This window comes from Pan paniscus, chromosome 9 (assembly GCF_029289425.2).
Source record: "Pan paniscus chromosome 9, NHGRI_mPanPan1-v2.0_pri, whole genome shotgun sequence".
Lineage (NCBI taxonomy): Eukaryota > Metazoa > Chordata > Mammalia > Primates > Hominidae > Pan > Pan paniscus.
Window position 1 is genome coordinate 48,345,730 of NC_073258.2, and position 20,543 is coordinate 48,366,272.

Genomic DNA, 20,543 nt, shown 5'->3' on the forward strand with positions numbered 1-20,543 from the left:
AGTAACTTTTTTTGTAGAAGCAATACAAATATCTTTAAAAACCTTTTTTAAACACTGAAGTATGACCAATAAAATAAAAACGATTCAAATTCCCACCACATCCCCCCTAAGAGGTAATTACTATTAATATTTTGGTCTACAACTTTCTGGATAATTTTCAATAAAATTAGCCTCACGGTGAAAATAATCCTACTGTATCACTAACTTATATCCTATTTTTTAACTTGGCAGTACGTTGTGTTTCTTTGCACATCATTGCATTTTCTTCTGGAAACATTTTATTTTCTAAACCAGAATCAAATTTGTTTTTCTGATATATAAAATATTTAACCAATACAGAGAAATAAAGAGTCCCTCATAATCCCACTTCCTAAAAATAGTCACTATTAATTTTTAAAATCCTTCAAGTTTTTATGTATGTGTAAACATACATTTCTATAGACAGACTCCTAACACGTTGTTGGATAGTGTTTGGTAAACGCTTTTTCCTTCTTAACACTAGATCATGAGTATCTTCACACATCAATACATAGAATGCATCATCGGGCCGGGCGCGGTGGCTCATGCCTGTAATCCCAGCACTTTGAGAGGCCGAGGTGGGCAGATCACCTGAGGTCAGGAGTTTGAGACCAACCTGGCCAACATGGTGAAACCCTGTCTCTACTAAAAATACAAAAATTAGCTGGGCATGGTGGCATGCACCTGTAATCATAGCTACCCAGGAGGGCGAGGCAGGAGAATCACTGGAACCCAGGAGCCAGAGGCTGCAGTGAGCCGAAAAGAATGCATCATCCTTCTTGATGGCTACATTGAATTCTATTACATTGAATAAATGGACCATAATTTCTTTAACCAATCACCTCTTGTTGGAAACATATTCTAATTTTTCAATTTTTCACTATTATAAGGAATTATTATTTTTTCAATTTTTCACTTATGAGGAGTACTGTACTAAGCATCATCGTGTATGCCTCTTGGTCATGTATCTGATTACTCCTTTAGAAAAAAATTCCTAGAAGGAAGATTGCTGAGAAAAAAAGGATACATCTTTTAAAATTTGATCATATCAATAAATAGTCCTCTAGAATATTGCACCAATTTACATTTCACCAATATGTATGAGATAAACTGATTTTCCACACCATCTCCAACATTGGCCATTATCACTCTTTTTTATCTTTGCCAGTAAGATGGCTGAAAATGAGATTTCATTTTGGTTTCAATCTGTAAGACTTTGATTATCAGTGAGGTTGAAGCATGCTTTTATATCTTTATTTGTCCAATTTAGTTTATGAATTACCTATTCATGTGTTTTGCCTATTTTATTTTATAAAAGCATTCTTCTTTCCTTATTGATTGGTAAAAGTCCTTTATATATCAAGGCTATTAACCTTGACTTCTATGTTGAAATTGTTTTTTCTCACTTAGTTCATTGTATCTTTTGCCATAGAAAGTTCTTATTTTTATATATTTGGTGGGTTTTCTTTTGAGATGGGGTCTCATTCTGTCACCCAGGCTGGAGTGCAGTGGCACGATCTCAGCTCACTGGAACCTCTGGCTCCTGGGTTCAAGCTATTCTCCTGCCTCAGCCTCCCGAGTAGTTGGGACTACAGGTGTGTGCCACCAAGCCCAGCTAATTTTTGTATTTTTAGTAGAGACGGGGTTCCCTCATGTTGGCCAGGCTGGTCTCAAACTCCTGATTTCAAGTGATCCACCCACCTCAGCCTCCCAAAGTGTATTTTTATGTATTTGTACCAGCCTGAGCAAACAAAAAGCCAAGTGACGGCCTTAAACCATACAATATTAGCTGTTTAGTTAACCTGAAATTCAGAAGTAGGCGGTCACAGGATTGGTCTGGTGGTTCAGAGATGTCATCAGTCTCTGTATGTCCTTCAGATTTGCCGTTTAGTGTGTGTTGACAGTGCCTCCCCTCAGTGAGACAAAATGCCTGCCACACCTTTGAATATGATATCCTCATACTCTGATTAGGAAGGATGAGGACAAAAAAAAAGAGAGAATAAGGACAAAGAATTTTTTTTGCCATCCCCCAGATCTACTATTTTCATCAGGGAGGAAATTCTTTCCCAGAAGGTCCCAGTAGATTTTTACTTACATCTCACTGGTAACCGGTAGTGTGTGCTGAAATAATCAAACCTGCCAATCACTTCCTCTATGACTTATGGCTTAACACCACATTACCAAAAGACCTCCCTATCCCCAAATTCTTTTTTCTTTTTTTTTTTTTTGAGACCAAGTCTCACTGTGTCACCAGGCTGGAGTGCAGTGGCGCAATCTCGGCTCACTGCAACCTCCGCCTCCTGGGTTCAAGCGATTCTCCTGAGTAGGTGGGACTATAGGCGCGTGCCACCACACCCAGCTAGTTTTTGTATTTTTAGTAGAGATGAGGTTTCACCTTGTTGGCCAGGATGGTTTTTATCTCTTGACCTCGTGATCCACCTGCCTTGGCCTCCCAAAGTGCTGGGATTACAGGCATCAGTCACTGCGCCTGGCCCCCAAATTCTTTTAAAATGTAATCCACTACTATCTCCTAGGACTTTTGAGTTTTTGTTTCTTTGTTTTATTTCCAAATCCTTAAACTATCTGGAATTTATTTAGGAGTATAGTAGGAGACAACTTTACTTTTTTTTCCAAAAGGATATCCGATGTACGGATAACTTTTATTAAATAATCAATATTTTCCCCATCAAGTTGAAATATCATCTTCATTATTTACCAAATTCTCCTAAATTCATGGGTCTACCTCCATGGATCTGTCTTTTCTTGCTCCAGTACCACAATGTTTTTCATCACTACAGTTTCATATCAGGTAGCACAAGTTATTCTTTCTTCGTTATTTTCTTGGCTGTTCTTTATTTGTTTATTCTTCTAGATAAACATTCGGATTAGTTTAACTAGTCCCACCCACCCACCAACGAATGTTTTCTTTAGCATTTTGATTTGACTTACTTTAAACTTATAGATTAACTTTAGAAGGCTTCACATCTTTAACAATATTTAGTCTTTCCTCCCAGGATCTTGGACTGTGCCTCTCCACTTTTCATCTTCTTTTATGCCCTTTAGCAAAGTTTTATCATTTCTTCATAAGTATCTTGCACATTTTTGTTAAGTTTATTTATTTGTATTTTATTCTTTATGCTGATTGTAAATGGGATATCTTATACCAATAGGAAAACTCAAGAAGGATCATTTGTTCATTTCTTAAATATATTCTATTTGGCTGGGTGAGGTGGCTGATGCCTGTAATCCCAGCACTTTGGGAGGCAGGGGCGGGAGGATCACCTGAGGTCAGGAGTTCGAAACCAGCCTGGCCAACATGGCAAAACCGGGTCTCTACTAAAAATACAAAAATTAGCCAGGCGTGGTGGCAGACACCTATAATCCCAGCTACTTGGGAGGCTAAGGCGTGAGAATCGCTTGAACCCAGGAAGCAGTGAGCCAAGATCATGCCACTGTGCTCTAGCCTGGGTGACAGAGCAAGACTCTATCTCAAAAAAATAAATAAATAAATAAAATAAAATAGTATACATATATTATATTTGGCTACAGTTATTTGAAAATATTCCTTGATTTAATTTGCTCATATTTATTTGTCATTTATTTCCAAGAAAGGTAAGGATGAAATATTTTTATCCTTTGAAGGACTTTTATAATAATGTTTGCAAAGTTTATAAATGAATCAGGGAACTTTCAGTCTTAATATTACTCTAGAAATGTATCATTCAACAAATACAGTAGCCACCAGCCATGTGTGGCAAATGAGCACTTGAAATGTGGCTACAGTGGCCCACTCCTGTAATCCTAGCACTTTGGGAGGCTGAGGCGAGTGGATCCCTTGAGTCTGGGAGTTTGAAACCAGCCTGGGCAACATGGCGAAATCCTGTCTCTACTAAAAGTACAAAAAATTAGCTGAGCATGGTGATGCGTGCCTCTAGTCACAGCTACCCGTGAGGCTGAGGTGCCAGAATCACCTGAGCCTAGAAGATCCAGGCCACAGTGAGCTGTGATTACGCCACTGCACTCCCACCTGGGTGACGGAGTGAGACCCTGTATAAAAAAGAAGAAGAAGGAGAAGGAGGAATGTGGCTACTGCCAGTGAAGAACTAAATTTATTTTTATTATTATTTTGAGACAGGGTCTCACTCTGTTGCCCAGGCTGGAGTGCAGTGGTGCATTCATTGCTCACTGCAGCCTCCATCTCCTGGGCTTGAGTGATCCTCCCGCCTCAGCCTCCCAAGTTGCTGGGATTACAAAGCACACACGACCATGCCTGGCTAATTTTTCTTTTTTCTTTTTGTAGGGATGGAGTCTTGCTGTGTTGCTCAGGCTGGTCTTGAACTCCTGGCCTCAAGTGATCCTCCCACCTTGGCCTCTCAAAGTGCTAAGATTACAGGCATGAGCCACTCTCCCTGGACGATGTTATTTATCTTTAACATTTAAACTTAAAAACTGATGTTTGACTTAGTTACTGGAAAACGTTTAAGTATTTTGGAACAATGTAGGTATGTGAATCTGCTTTTCAACTGTAAATTTACTTTATAAAATCTAAGTCTTCAGAGATAAGTATTTCTGATGAAAATTTAGTGTCTGAATTGAGATATGCTGTAAGTATAAAATACACAGGGGTCGGAGCCGCCGGGGCGCGGGCAGCCCGGGATGTCCACCCCCTCCTCCTGTCCTGGATGGTTAGGACGTGCTTCCCCACCTGGACCTCCTCCCACCTGCTTCACCGCCCCCGCCGGTGCTCTTGCCTTCTGAAGACGAGACTCCTGCTCTAATGGGGGCCTCACTTATTGCGGACTTAGAGCAGCTGCACCTGCCCCCGTCCCCACCCCCACCACAGGCCCCTGCGGAGAGAACTTCAGTCCAGCCTGGGCCGGATCCCCTCAGGCCCGTGGAAAAAGAGCTGCCGCCTCCCCCAGCAGAGCCTGTTGAGAGAGAGGCGTCCACAGACATCCGTGCCTTCTGCCATAAGACTGTGTCCCCCCAGGAGCTGGCTGTGGAGGCCATGAAGAGGCAGTACCATGTCCAGTTCTTCACGTGCCGTACCTGCCGCCGCCAGCTGGCTGGGCAGAGCTTCTATCAGAAGAATATGCGACCCCTCTGCGAACCCTGCTGCCAGGACACGCTGCAGAAGTGCAGCGAGTGTGGCGAGGTGGTCTGGGAGCACATCATCAGGGCCCCGGGCCAGGCCTTCCACCCCACCTGCTTCACGTGTGTGACCTGCGCCCGGTGCATCGGGGATGAGAGCTTTGCCCCGGGCAGCCAGAAGGAGGTGTACTGCCTGGACGACTTCTACAGGAAATTTGCCCCCGTCTGCAGCATCTGTGAGAATCCCATCATTCCTCGGGATGGGAAAGATGCCTTCAAAATCGAGTGCACTGGAAGAAACTTCCATGAAAATTGCTACAGGTATGAGGACTGCAGGATCCTCCTGTCTATTGAGCCCACGGACCAAGGCTGCTACCCGCTCAACAACCATCTCTTCTGCAAGGCGTGCCACCTGAAGCAGAGTGCTGCGAGGTGCTGCTGAGAGTGCCCGCCGGGTGTCAGGCAGTGAGCGGACTACTAGTCCCGGCTGGGGCCCTTTCCTGACTTGGTTTCCCTTCCTGACCTGCTCTTGCACACTTTCCTTCTGAGCCTCCATGGGGACCAGCCTGCAAGTCGGCCCAGCCTTTCCAGGACACAGTGGGGCTGAGCGCCGTCAGAACTTCCACTCCTCCTTTACCCTCTGGGCACCAGAAGGTTCCTGGACCATGAGCGTCGCCCCCAGAATTCCTTGCTGGCCCCACCCCACTTCCAGGGGAAAGCTGGGGGGAGTCTGCAGGGGACAATTGGACCCCTAGTGCTGACTGTAGCTGTCTGGTCGGGGTGCTGAGACCAGCATGGCTTTGCACGGTTGAGCTGTTTGAGGAAAAACTCCAAAGTCCCTTAAAAAGTGCTTTTTAGGCTGAACACAGTGGCTCAAGCCTGTAATCCCAGCACTTTGGGAGGCCGAGGTGGGCGGATCACTTGAGGTCAGGAGTTTAAGACCAGCCTGGCCAACACGGTGAAACCCCGTTTCTACTAAAAATACAAAAATTAGCCAGACGTGGTGGCACATGCTTGTAGTCCCAGCTACTTGGGAGGCTGAGGCAGGAGAATTGCTTGAATGTGGGAGGCAGAGGTTGCAGTGAGCTGAGCTTGCACAACTGCATTCCAGCCTGGGCGACAGAGTGAGACTCCATCTCAAAAATTTTTTAAAAGTGCTTTTGAAAATGTTGAAGTTGGCTGGGCGCGGTGGCTAATGCCTATAATCCCAGCACTTTGGGAGGCCGAGGCGGGTGGATCACCTGAGGTCAGGAGTTCGAGACCAGCCTGGCCAACATGGTGAAACTCTGTCTCTACTAAAAATACAAAAAATTAGCCAGTCATGGTGGCAGCTGCCTGTAATCCCAGCTACTAGGGAGGCTGAGGCAGGAGAATGGCTTGAACCCAGGAAGCAGAGGTTGCAGTGAGCCGAGATCGTGCCACTGCACTCCAGCTTGGGCAATAAGAGTGAAACTCCATCTCAAAATTAAAAAAGAAAAAAAGAAAAAGAAAAGAAAAAAAGAAAAGAAAATGCTGAGGTTGAAATGATGGGAATCAACATTCTTTGGATTTAGGGGAGGCGTGTAATAGCAAACACCTCCCCTTGGTTTGCACACGTACAAGAATGGGACCCATTGGGGGCACAGCCCTGGACTTCCTCACTCTGGAATGTGTGGTGCTAAAGTGGGGCTGGGGCCCAGGCCTAGGAGGAGAGGGTGGTCCACAGATACCCCGGGATGTTAGCAGCCCCCAATCTGCCTTCTGGCACCTCCTCCCGGGTGCTGTAGTGAGTCAGCAGGCATGGGGTGAGAGCCTGTTGCATGCTGGGCACAGGGCCGAGTGTGCCTCCTGCAGCCTTGACAGGGGCCATGCACCACCCCACCCCCAAACACACACAAGCACTTCTCCAGGACGGTTCCAGGACAGATGTCCCTTCAGTCCCCAAGTTATGACCCCAAGACCCACTCGGGCCCTGTAGCCCAGCCCGTCTTGTAACCACTGCCTCCTCAATGCCACATCTAGAAGATTCTTCTTCCCTTTGAAAGAGAATCATCATCATTGCTTCATCACTTCTAAGACATTTTGCAGAGCATGGACAAGTTAAAGAGAATGTGCTTTCCTCCCTGGGGTCTTGCTGTACCACAGGCTCCTGGGAGAACGTCACAGGGGCTGTGCACTGGGCAAGCTTCTCTGTAGAACCCCAGGGGCTTCAGTCCAGAGCACAGCATCTCACCCTAAGCCTGGAGAAGTGAGCCCTGAACTTCTGCATTCACAGACCACCTCCACAATTTTTATCATAACCAAAGGCCTCCTGTTCTGTTATTTCACTTAAATCAACGTGCTATTTTGTTTTCACTCACTTCTGACTTTAGCCTTGTGCTGAACTGTGTATCCACACAGTCATGTTCACGTGGCAGTTATGGTTGTCTTCTTACACATGAAAATAAATGCATAACTGTTTACATATATATATATATATATATGTACAAGCCAGGCGCTGTGGCTCACGCCTGTAATCCGAGCACTCTGGGAGGCTGAGGGGGGCAGATCACCTGAGGTCAGGAGTTTGAGACCAGCCTGGCCAACATAGTGAAACCCTGTCTCTACTAAAATTAGCTGGGCATGGTGGTGGGCACCTGTAATCCCAGCTACTTGGGAGGCTGAGGCGAGATAATCTCTTAAACCCGGGAGGCGGAGGTTGCAGTGAGCTGAGATCGCGCCATTGCTCTCCAACCTGGGCAACAAGAGTGAAACTCCATCTCAAACAAAAAAAAAAAACACCAAACCCTGCCCCCCCACAAAAAAAATACTCAAGTTTGAAGACTTAGTGTGAAAGAAGAATATAAAACACCCCAATAAGAATTTTTATATTGATTACATGTTGAAATGTTAAATTTTTGAAATATTGGATTAAATAAAATACATTATGAAAATTAATTTAACTTTTTTTTACTTTTTAAAACATGACTACTAAAGGATTTTAAATTATATATGAGGCTCATGTTATATTTCTGTTGGACACCACTGCTCTAGATTTTTAAATAATAGCATTTATCTGATTCTTAACAACATTTGCTGGAACTACACTTGTTTTTTATAACTGCATACTGTCTTATCAAATGGATATACTAAGTGTGTCTGACTGATCTGTATTTTTTACTTAATTAATTTTTTTTTTTGAGACTGAATCTCACTCTGTTGCCCAGGCTGGAACACAGTGGCATGGTCCTAGCTCACTGCCGCCTTGACCTCCTGGATTCAAGTGATCCTCCCACCTTGGCCTCCCAAAGTGCTGAGATTATAGGCATGAGCCACCACACCTGGCCCAATCTGATATTTGTGAATATTTAAGTTTTTTCATCCTTTCTTTCTTTTGGTAAATAATTTTGTGTTTAACAAGTTTGTGGCTGTATCTTCGTACAGGGGAGTGACATAATCAGATTTGCTTTCTGAAAATCATTTTGGCTATATTGTAGAGAACATGCTGGCTAAGGGCAAGCATGGATTCAGGGAAACCAGTTAGGATGCCCTTGCAGAAGTTCTGGGGAGATGGGATCAGTGGAGATGGAAAGAAAGGGATACTCTCCTGAGACACTTAGGACATAGAGCCCATAGGACTTGGAATGGATTGGATACTGGAGTCATGGGGAGGGAGTCCAGGATGACTCCCAAGATTCTCATTGAGCAACCAGAGGTTGGCAAGACGATCACTGAATTGAGAACCCTAAAAAAGGAGTAGTTTGGGGGAATAAACTCCTGAGTTCAGTTTTGGAATGCTCTTGAGATATCCAAGTAGAGATGTGGAATAGCCAGGTGTACAGCAAGAGGAGAGACAAGGATAGAGATAAAATTTGGGAGTCATTGGTGTACAGACAATATTTAAAGCCTCAATGGGCCAGGCGAGGTGGCTCACGCCTGTAATCCCAGCACTTTGGGAGGCCGAGGTAGAAGGATCACCTGAGGTTGGAAGTTCGAGACCAGCCTGACCAACATGGAGAAACCCCATCTCTACTAAAAATATAAAATTAGCTGGGCGCATGCCTGTAATCCCAGCTACTCTGGAGACTGAGCCAGGAGAATCGCTTGAACCCGGGAGGCAGAGGTTGCAGTGAGCTGAGATCTTGCCATTGCACTCCAGCTCGGGCAACAAGAGCAAAACTCTGTCTCAAAAATAAAAAATAAATAAAAGTCTCAATGGGTCTGAATGAGGTTGTCAGAGGAGAGAATGTAGAGGGAGAGACCTGGGTGTTTTGTGGAGAGGGAGGCAGTAGCTAAGACCAAGCCCTGAGCAGCATCAATATTTAAAGCCAGGGAAGGAGGAGTCAAGACTGGAGACTGCTTGAGAGAGGCCAGAGGTATAGATAGAAACAAAGCCAAGAGTGGTGTGGGGCTCATAAAAGCCAAGAAAAGGTGGGCATTTTAGGGAGGGTGTCAATAAAATTGCTGAGAGGTTAAGAGAGATGAGAAACTTAAACAATGCCTATTGTTCCATCTCACTAATAATCAGTGACATGCAAATTAAAACAATAAGATATCAGTGTTCACCTATTCAATAGTAAAGATTTTCAAGATGAATAATATCCAGTGTGGGCAAAGATGGGGGAAGAGGTACTCTTAGATCCTGTTGGTAGAAATGTAATGGTACCAGCTTTGGGGGTGGTCTTGGCAGCATCTATCAAAATGTAAACTATGTATACTCTTTTTTTCTCTTTTTTAATTTCCCAGCTACTAGAACTGATACATATACACTTTAACCCAGCAATTTCTCTTCTAGTTTATTTATCCTAGAGAAATATCGGCTCATGTGCAAGAGATTGCAATTACAATACTGTTCACTGCAGCATTGTTTGTAAAACTGAAATACTGCTAATAACATAAATGTCCTCTGATAGAAAGAAGGCTATGTACATACAATTGAAGACTGGGGAAGTAGTTTAATAGAATGATGCAAATTTATATACACTTAAATGTAAAGGTCCCCAAGACAGCGTGAAGTGAAAAAGTGGCAGACCAATGTGTATAGGAAAGTCCTGTTGATATACATTGTAAAACCTGCATATTTGAATATATATAAATATATATTTATATATTATATATAGCAAATATAAATATATTTAATATATTAAATAAATATATAATTAATATTTTATATATAATAAACATAGATATAAATAAATATAAATATATAGATACATATTTTTTAGATGGAGTCTCACTCTGTCACTCAGGCTGGAGTGTAGTGAAGCAATCTCAGTTCACTGCAACCTCCGCCTCCCAGGTTCAAGCAATTCCCCTGCCTCAGCCTCCCAAGTAGGGGGGACTACAGGCACGCACCACCACGCCCAGCTAATTTTTCTATTTTTAGTAGAGATGAGGTTTCACTATGTTGGCCAGGCTGGTCTCGAACTCCTGACCTCAGGTTATGCAACCACCTCAGGCTCCCAAGGTGCTGGGATTACAGGTGTGAGCCACCATGCCCGGCCCAGATATTTACATTTATATGCATATAAATGCATAGAAAACTGTCTGGAAGGATGCCTAGCAAACTGTTAACAATGATTAGCCTAGAAAGTGGTTTGGAGTGCCAAGGATGGGTGAAGGAAGACTTACCTTTACTCCGTGTACTTTGGAATGGTTTACATTTTTAAAACAAAAAGTTATCTATGAATTTTTTAAGTTTTTGTTTTTTGGTGTCCATGGGATTCTGGAACATAGGAATTACTGGCAGTGAGGTTAGTTAGCCAGGGTGTCTCAGTGATGGGTGATGGGGTGGGAACCATACTAGGAAGGTTTACCTATTTACATATGTGCTATTCTTCCACTATTACCTGCATTAGATCTGCAGCACTGTGCCTGGGTCAGGATCTGGCGGGGAGGGGAGGGGGGCTGGTCAGGAAAGAATACGAGTTTGGTGTTAAAAGACTCCGATGGAGATCCTGGTACCACCATGAGCTAGCTGAGTCTTTTCTTATTTGTCTGTTTCATGAAAGTATTGATAGTAAGAGGGTGGCTGAAGGGTGGAAAGAAAGCGAGATAAAGGGCCAATTTCCTGGGAGAGGTGGTGGAGGGACCCCTCCTGCCTCCACTTCAGACATAGCCCAGGGATTGGTGATGTATTCATGGGTGGGGGGGTGGCAGGTGTGAGAATTAAATGAGATGATGTTGTGTTATAAACCATACTTAGGTGGTTGCTAACATTATCATAACACTGGATCTTGCACCACAAAATCTGAATTATTGCCCTGCATCTTGAAATGACTGCTTCAAGTGCCCATTCCAGGTAGCCAAGCCTTGCCCAGGACCTGGTCTGCAAGACAGGGCAGCTTCATCCCCACAGCCTGCCCCAGCTGACCGCTAGTGGCACCCTGGGGAGCTGTGTGAAGAAGGATGCTCAAGGCCGGTGGGCAAGCGCATCACAATCCCTGGGCGATGTCTGAAGTGGAGGCAGGAGGGGCGCCTGGCCACGCACATGCCTCCTATTTACACAAGGCAGTGAGAGAGGCAGAGGCTGGCCCTCCACCACCTCTCCCAGGAAATTGGCCCTTTATCTCGCTTTCTTTCCACCCTTCAGCCATCCTCTTACTATCAACGGGTTGTATCTAATCCTTTCTGAGGTGTCAAACTCCCTATTACATCTCCTAGGGATGTTTACATTTATTAAGGGCTTCTTAAAAACAGAAAAGCCTTCAAAATCCCCCCCAGATGACTCTTTAATGGTGGAATTAGAGCACAGTGAAAGGTAGTCATTGAAATATTTTTGGATCGAGAGCTTTATCCTTAATTCTTCAATCACACTTCAGAGAGCCCTTCTTTTTCTGCTCCTTTTAAAGTCAAAATGATACTCTGAGGTTTCAAAGGCGCAGTTTGATGACTCCTAGAAGGGCACCCCTCCCAGCCTAGGTAGCCACACAGCCTGCCTAGGTGACAGTTCAGGGAGGTTGGGGGATGGGTGTGGGAAGCCCAGATGGAGGTTGGCCAGCCCCAGCAAGAGTCTGGCGTGGGCTCCTTCTTCTGGGGGCAACCGGCTTCTCACTTCATTCCTCTTACAAACTCCATCTCTTCCCTCCAGGCCTTAACAAACAAGAAGGTGTTTGGGACATTAAAAAGGGCTTGTGCAAATGTTAAATAATGATGACCGCAGCACAGTGATGGCAGCTTTTATGGGGGCCACCTAGGACTCAGGGCCCAGCACCTGTGCAGGATCTCAAGCCATTTCCTTTCCCTCTTTCACATACATAAAATAGTTCACCCTCTCAATGATTTCCTAATCTTAAAATTGACTTTCCTAGAACGGTGTTCTTTCATTCGGTCTGTATTGTTAGAGTTTTAAAATAATGATCATGTATTATTTTTTAAAAAGAGATTTTTCCATTTTGGAGGGGAAAAAGAACAGGTTTTCTAATAGCTTTCTCTGTCTTCTTCCTTTATAGCTGAGTTATTTCATATTTTCTTGAATTTACTGCATGACAGCTACATATAATTTAAGAGTATTTGTACTTTTATTCATAGCATTTGGTTTGATCTTTTTTTTTTTTTTTTTGAGACAGAGTCTCATTCTGTCTCCCAGGCTGGAGTGCAGTGGCACGATTTCGGCTCACTGCAACCTCCACCTCCTGCGTTCAAGCAATTCTCCTGCCTCAGCCTCCCAAGTAGCTGGGATTACAGGTGCCTGCCACCACACCTGGCTAATTTTTATATTTTTAGTAGAGACGGTGTTTTGCCATGTTGGCCAGACTGGTCACAAACTCGTGACCTCAGGTGATTCACCGGCCTCAGCCTCCCAAAGTGCTGGAATTACAGGCATGAGCCACCGCGCCTAGCCGCATTTGGTTTGATTAATCCATTGGCATAGAATACAAACAACTTTACCTGGGTAGTTTGAAAAACTTTGGAGCCAGGAGCCATGAATACTTTGAATGACAGAAGTCCACCTAACAGGCCCACGGTGCTGGATAAGAAAAGCATTTTTATGTGTTTGGAAATGAAATGATCTCATTCTATTTGTCCTAAGTTGACTTTCCCTTCCTTTATTATTATTTTTCATTATCTGTACTAGTTTTCTACTGCTGAGTGGCACATTATCACAAATGTTGTGGCTTAAACAACATCTATTTATTATCTTGCTGTTTCCTTAGGGCAGACGTCTGGGCATGGCTTAGGTGGGTCCTCAGTGAGTTTCACAAACCTGCAATGCAGATATTGGCTAGGGCTATGGTCTCAGGCGGTTGTTGGCAGAATTCATCTTTTTGTAGCTGTAGACTCATGGCAGCGTGCTTCTTCAAGACCCGCGGCATCTTCTCCAATCTCAGGCAAGGGACTTGAATTACATCTGCAAAAATCCTCTCACATTTGTCATATAATGTTGCCCATCCTTTGATGGGTGACAGTCCTCATATGCACATGTCCCACACACTCAAGGGAAGGTAATTGATTAGGCAAGGCTCATTGGCGGTCACCTGAAAATGTTGCCTAACACATCATGCATGATACACTGAGCCATCATTTATTTCATTTACTTTTTATTTGTTTATATTTATTTATTTTATAATTTCAACTTTTATTTTAGATTCAGAGGGTACATGCACAGGTTTGTTATATGAGTATATTGCATGATGCTGAGGTTTGAGGTACGACTGATCACATCACCCAGGTAGTGAGCATAGTACCCAACAGTTTTTCAATTCTTGTCCCCCTCCCTCCCTCCATAGGAGTCCCCAGTGTCAATCATTGCCATCTTTATGTCCATGAGTACCCAATGTTTAGCTCCCACTTATAAGTGAGAATGTGCAGTATTTGGTTTTCTGTTCCTCCATTAATTCATTTAGGATAATGGCCTGTAGCTGCATCCATGTTGTTGCCAAAGACATAATTTCATTCTTTTTATGGCTGTGTAGTATTCCGTGGTATATATGTACCACATTTTCTTTATCCAGTCCACTGTTGATGGGCACGTAGGTTGAGTCCATGTTTTTGCTATTGTGAATAGTGCTGCTATAGACATACAAGTGCGTGTATCTTTTTGTTAAAATTATTTATTTTCTTTTGGATATATACCCAGTGATGGGATGGCTAGATTGAATGGTAGTTCTGTTTTAAGTGCTTTGAGAAATCTCCAAACTGCTTTCCACAGGGGCTGCACTAATTTACATTCCCACCAACCATGTATAAGCATTCCCTTTACTCCACAGCCTCACCAGCCTCTGTTGTTTTTTGACTTTTTTTTTTTTTTTTTTGAGATGGAGTCTAGCTCTGTTGCCCAGGCTGGAGTACAGTGGCACGATCTCGGCTCACTGCAAGCTGCGCCTCCCGGGTTCACGCCATTCTCCTGCCTCAGCCTCCCGAGTAGCTGGGACTACAGGCGCCTGCCACCACGCCTGGCTAATTTTTTGTATTTTTAGTAGAGACGGGGTTTAGCCATGTTAGCCAGGATGGTCTCGATCTCCTGACCTCGTGATCCACCCGCCTCAGCCTCCCAAAGTGCTGGGATTACAGGCGTGAGCCACCGCACCCGGCCTTGACTTTTTAATAATAGCGATTCTGACTGGTGTGAGATGGTATCTCACCGTGGTTTTGATTTGCATTTCTCTGATGATTAGCGATGCTGGGGATTTTTTTCATGTTTGTTGGCCACTTGTATGTCTTCTTTTGAGAAGGGTCTGTTTATGTACTTCGTCCACTTTTTTAATGGGTTTATTTGGCTTTTGCTTGTGAACTGTTCTAAGTTCCTTACAGATTCTGAATATTAGACCTTTGCCAGATGCATAGTTTGTGAATATTTTCTCCCATTCTGTAGGTTGTCTTTTCACTCTGTTGATAGTTTCTTTTGCCATGCAGAAGATCTTTGGTTTAATTAGGCCCCAATTATCAATTTTTGGTTTTGTTGCAATTGCTTTTGAAGACTTAGAAATTCTTTCCCAAGTCCAATGTCCTCAATGGTGTTTCCTAGGATTTCTTCTAGTATTCTTATAGATTGAGGACTTATATTTAAATCTTTAATCCATCTTGAGTTAATTTGTGTATGTGATGAAAGGTAGGGGTCCAGTTTCATTCTTCCGCATATGGCTAACCAGCTATTCCAGCACCATTTGTTGAATAGGGAGTCCTTTCCTCATTGCTTATTTTTGTCGACTTTGTCAAAGATCAGATGACTGTAGGTGTGCAGCCTTATTTCTGGGTTTTCTATTCTGTTCCATTGGTCTATGTGTCTGTTTTTGTACCAGTACCATGCTGTTTTGGTTACTGTAGCCCTGTAGTATAGTTTGAAGCCAGGAAATGTGATACCTTTGGCTTTGTTCTTCTTGCTTATAATTGCTTTGGCTATTCAGGCTCTTTTTTGGTTCCATATGAATTTTAGAATAGTTTGTTCTAATTCTGTGAAAAATGACATTGGTAGTTTGGTAGGAATAGTGCTGAATCTGTAGATTGCTTTGGGCAGTCTGGCCATTTTAACAATATTGATTCTTTCAATCTATGAGCATGAATGTTTGTCCATTTGTTTGTGTCATCTATTATTTCTTTCAGCAGTATTTTGTAGTTCTCCTTGTAGAGCTCTTTCACCTCCTCTGTTAGATGTATTCATAGGTTTGCATGAGTGTGTGTGTGTGTGTGGCTGTTGAAAATGGGATTGTATTCTTGTTTTGGCTCTCAGCTTGAACATTACTGGTGTATAGAAATGCTACTGATTTTTGTACATTGATTTGTATCCTGAAACTTTACTGAAGTCATTTATCAGTTCCAGGAGACTTTTGGCAGAGTCTTTAGGGTTCTCTAGGTAGAGAATCATATCATCAGTGAAGAGAGATAGTCTGACTTTTTCTTTTCCAATTTGGATGCTCTTTATGTCTTTCTCTTGCCTGATTGCTCTGGCTAGGACTTCCAGTACTATATTGAATAGGAGTGGTATGAGTGGGCATCCTTGCCTTGTTCTAGTTCTCAAAGGGAATGCTTTCAGCTTTTGCCTATTCAGTATGATGTTGGCTGAGGCTTTGTCATAGAGGTGAACCATCATTTAAAAATGATGAAATAGGCTGGGCACAGTGGCTCATGCCTGTAATCCCAGCACTTTTGGAGGCCAAGGCAGGCGGATTGATTGCTTGAGCCCCAGAGTTTGAGACCAGTCTGGGCAACATGATGAGACCCCATCTCTAAAAAAAGATACGGAAATAGCTGGGTATGTTGGCACATGCCTGTAGTCCCAGCTACTCAGGAGGCTGAGGTGGGAGGATCACTTGAGCCCGGGAGGTTGAGACTGCAGTGAGCTGTGATCACACCACTGCACTCCACCCAGCCTGGGCAATAGAATGAGCCCTGTCTTAAAAAAAAAAAAAAAAAAGAGAGAGAGAGAGAAAAAAAAGAGAATAGAGGTAAGTAAAAAGAAAAATAAATTAAACAGTTGGAAATTATCTCACCTATAGACAATTTCTCTTAGCATGTTGATTTGGCCTTCTATACTTTTCCCATATGAACATGTATTTTAAAAATCAGATTGTGGCTATGTATTATTCTGTTACTGACTTTTTTCACTTTAACAATGTTTTAAGAATTTTTTTTTTTTTGAGACTGAGTTTAACTCTTGTCACCTAGGCTGGAGTGCAATGGTGCGATCTCAGCTCACTGCAACCTCCGCCTCCTGCATTGGAACGATTCTCCTGTTTCAGCCTCCCGAGTAGCTGGGATTACAGGTGCCCGCCACCATGCCCAGCTTATTATTATATTTTTAGTAGAGACAGGGTTTCACCATGTTGGCCAGGCTGGTCTCGAACTCCTGACCTCAAGTGATCCACACACCTCAGCCTCCCAAAGTGCTGGGATTACAGGTGTGGGCCACCAAGGCCAGCCAAGAATATTTTCTGATGCACATATAAATATCTATTGCATCCACTTTAAAGGCTGTAGTATACTCCATTTAATGAAGCTTCTGTAATTTATTTAGGAAGTCCACTATTGGGAGAGGGGGTTAAATAAACTTTTTATTTATTAAGTTTTAGATTTACAGAAAAATATGAATATACTACAGAGAGTTCCTATAGACCTCATACCCAGTTTCCTCTATTATTAACATCCTACATTAGCATGGTACATTTATTATAATCAATGAACCTATATTGATATATTGTTATTAACTAAAGCCCATAATTATTCAAATTTCCTAAGTTTTTTTTTATTATTATACTTTAAGTTTTAGGGTACATGTGCACAATGTGCAGGTTAGTTACATATGTATACATGTGCCATGCTGGTGCACTGCACCCACTAACTCGTCATCTAGCATTAGGTGTATCTCCCAATGCTATCCCTCCCCCATCCCCCCACCCCACAACAGTCCCCAGAGTGTGATGTTCCCCTTCCTGTGTCCATGTGTTCTCATTGTTCAATTCCCACCTATGAGTGAGAATATGCGGTGTTTGGGTTTTTGTTCTTGTGATAGTTTACTGAGAATGATGATTTCCAATTTCATCCATGTCCCTACAAAGGACATGAACTCATCATTTTTTATGGCTGCATAGTATTCCATGGTGTATATGTGCCACATTTTCTTAATCCAGTCTATCATTGTTGGACATTTGGGTTGATTCCAAGTCTTTGCTATTGTGAATAGTCCCGCAATAAACATATGTGTGCATGTGTCTTTATAGCAGCATGATTTATACTCCTTTGGGTATATACCCAGGAATGGGATGGCTGGGTCAAATGGTATTTCTAGTTCTAGATCCCTGAGGAATCGCCACACTGACTTCCACAATGGTTGAACTAGTTTACAGTCCCACCAACAGTGTAAAAGTGTTCCTATTTCTCCACATCCTCTCCAGCATCTGTTGTTTCCTGACTTTTTAATGATCGCCATTCTAACTGGTGTGAGATGGTATCTCATTGTGGTTTTGATTTGCATTTCTCTGATGGCCAGTGATGGTGAGCATTTTTTCATGTGTTTTTTGGCTGCATAAATGTCTTCTTTTGAGAAGTGTCTGTTCATGTATTTTGCCCACTTTTTGATGGGGTTGTTTGTCTTTTTCTTATAAATTTGTTTGAGTTCATTATAGATTCTGGATATTAGCCCTTTGTCAGATGAGTAGGTTGCGAAAATTTTCTCCCATTTTGTAGGCTGCCTGTTCACTCTGATGGTGGTTTCTTTTGCTGTGCAGAAGCTCTTTAGTTTAATTAGATCCCATTTGTCAATTTTGGCTTTTGTTGCCAATTGCTTTTGGTGTTTTAGACATGAAGTCCTTGCCCATGCCTATGTCCTGAATGGTAATGCCTAGGTTTTCTTCTAGGATTTTTATGGTTTTAGGTCTAATGTTTAAGTCTTTAATCCATCTTGAATTGATTTTTGTATAAGGTGTAAGGAAGGGATCCAGTTTCAGCTTTCTACATATGGCTAGCCAGTTTTCCCAGCACCATTTATTAAATAGGGAATCCTTTCCCCATTGCTTGTTTTTCTCAGGTTTGTCAAAAATCAGATAGTTGTAGATATGCAGCATTATTTCTGAGGGCTCTGTTCTGTTCCATTGATCTATATCTCTGTTTTGGTACCAGTACCATGCTGTTTTGGTTACCGTAGCCTTGTAGTATAGTTTGAAGTCAGGTAGTGTGATGCCTCCAGCTTTGTTCTTTTGGCTCAGGACTGACTTGGCAATGCAGGCTCTTTTTTGGTTCCATATGAACTTTAAAGTAGTTTTTTCCAATTCTGTGAAGAAAGTCATTGGTAGCTTGATGGGGATGGCATTGAATCTGTAAATTACCTTGGGCAGTATGGCCATTTTCATGATATTGATTCTTCCTACCCATGAGCATGGAATGTTCTTCCATTTGTTTGTATCCTCTTTTATTTCGTTGAGCAGTGGTTTGTAGTTCTCCTTGAAGAGGTCCTTCACATCCCTTGTAAGTTGGATTCCTAGGTATTTTATTCTCTTTGAAGCAATTGTGAATGGGAGTTCACTCATGATTTGGCTTTCTGTCTGTTGTTGGTGTATAAGAATGCTTGTGATTTTTGTACGTTGATTTTGTATCCTGAGACTTTGGTGAAGTTGCTTATCACTTAAGGAGATTTTGGGCTGAGACAATGGGGTTTTCTAGATATACAATCATGTCATCTGCAAACAGGGACAATTTGACTTCCTCTTTTCCTAATTGAATACCCTTTATTTCCTTCTCCTGCCTAATTGCCCTGGCCAGAACTTCCAACACTATGTTGAATAGGAGTGGTGAGAGAGGGCATCCCTGTCTTGTGCCAGTTTTCAAAGGAAATGCTTCCAGTTTTTGCCCATTCAGTATGATATTGGCTGTGGGATTGTCATAGATAGCTCTTATTATTTTGAGATAGGTCCCATCGATACCTAATTTATTGAGAGTTTTTAGCATGAAGTGTTGTTGTCAAATTTCCTAAGTTTTAACCTGCTGTCCTTTTTCTGTTCCAAGATCCCTTCCAGGAACATTTTACATTTAGTTTTCATGTCTCCTTATGCCCCCCTTGGCTGGGACAGTTTCTCAGACTTTCCTTGTTTTTGATAACCTTGACAGTTTTGAGGAGTACTCATTATGTATTTTGTAGAATGTTTCTCATCTGAGATTTGTCTGATGTTTTTCTCATGATTAGATTGGAGATGTATGTTTTAGGAGGAAGACCTACAGAGGTGAACTGCCATTTTCATTACATCATATCAAAGGGCCCACAGTATCAACATGACTTATCACGATTGATGTTAACCTTGATCACCTGGCTAGGGTAGTGTTTGCACATTTCTCCACTGTAAAGTGACTCTTCTTTTTTTTTTGAGACCGAGTCTCACTCTTGTCACCCAGGCTGGAGTGCAGTGGCGCGATCTCGGCTCACTGTAACCTCCGCCTCCAGGGTTCAAGCGATTCTTCTTAGTGACTCTTCTTATTTCCTTTCCACACTGACTACTTTGGAAGAAAAGTCACTATGTGTGGCCCACACGTAAAGGGTGGGGAATTTTGCTTCCCTTCTTGAGGTCAGGGTATCTACAAACATTATTTTAACTTCTACAGCATGGGAGATTTGTCTCTTCTCCCCAAATTATTTATCTGTTCAGTCATTAATAACAATACTATCTAATACTACTTTATTTGTTTATTCAAACTGGTTTAGTTTTAGCCACTGGGAGCTCTTCAGTTTGGTTCCTGCATTCCTTTGACATACTCCTATCACTGTGAATTGGATGTTTGTTTGTGCCTTCCTTACCTTCTGGCACTACAAGATGCTACAGGTTTATCTTGTATATTACCTACCCTAGTCCTAGAATCACCAGTCTATTAGTTTTTGACACTTGAATCATTTCTAGGTTTTTTTTCACTGTTTCTAGACAAGGCTTCAATGAACATCCTTGAGAACATATAAATGGATGTATCTATCTGATGATTTCATTTGAGCTATAAATGGGCAGAAACTGGAACTTAGACAAGGCTGATGATAGGATTTAGACCAAACCTCCCCCTGT

At 42.6% G+C, this 20,543-nt stretch overlaps 1 pseudogene; it reads left to right on the forward strand.

Moving 5' to 3' along the window:
* The first annotated feature begins 3,939 nt into the window (after positions 1 to 3,939).
* Positions 3,940 to 5,796, forward strand: LOC100987773 (filamin-binding LIM protein 1-like; annotated as a pseudogene).
* Positions 5,797 to 20,543: the final 14,747 nt, after the last annotated feature.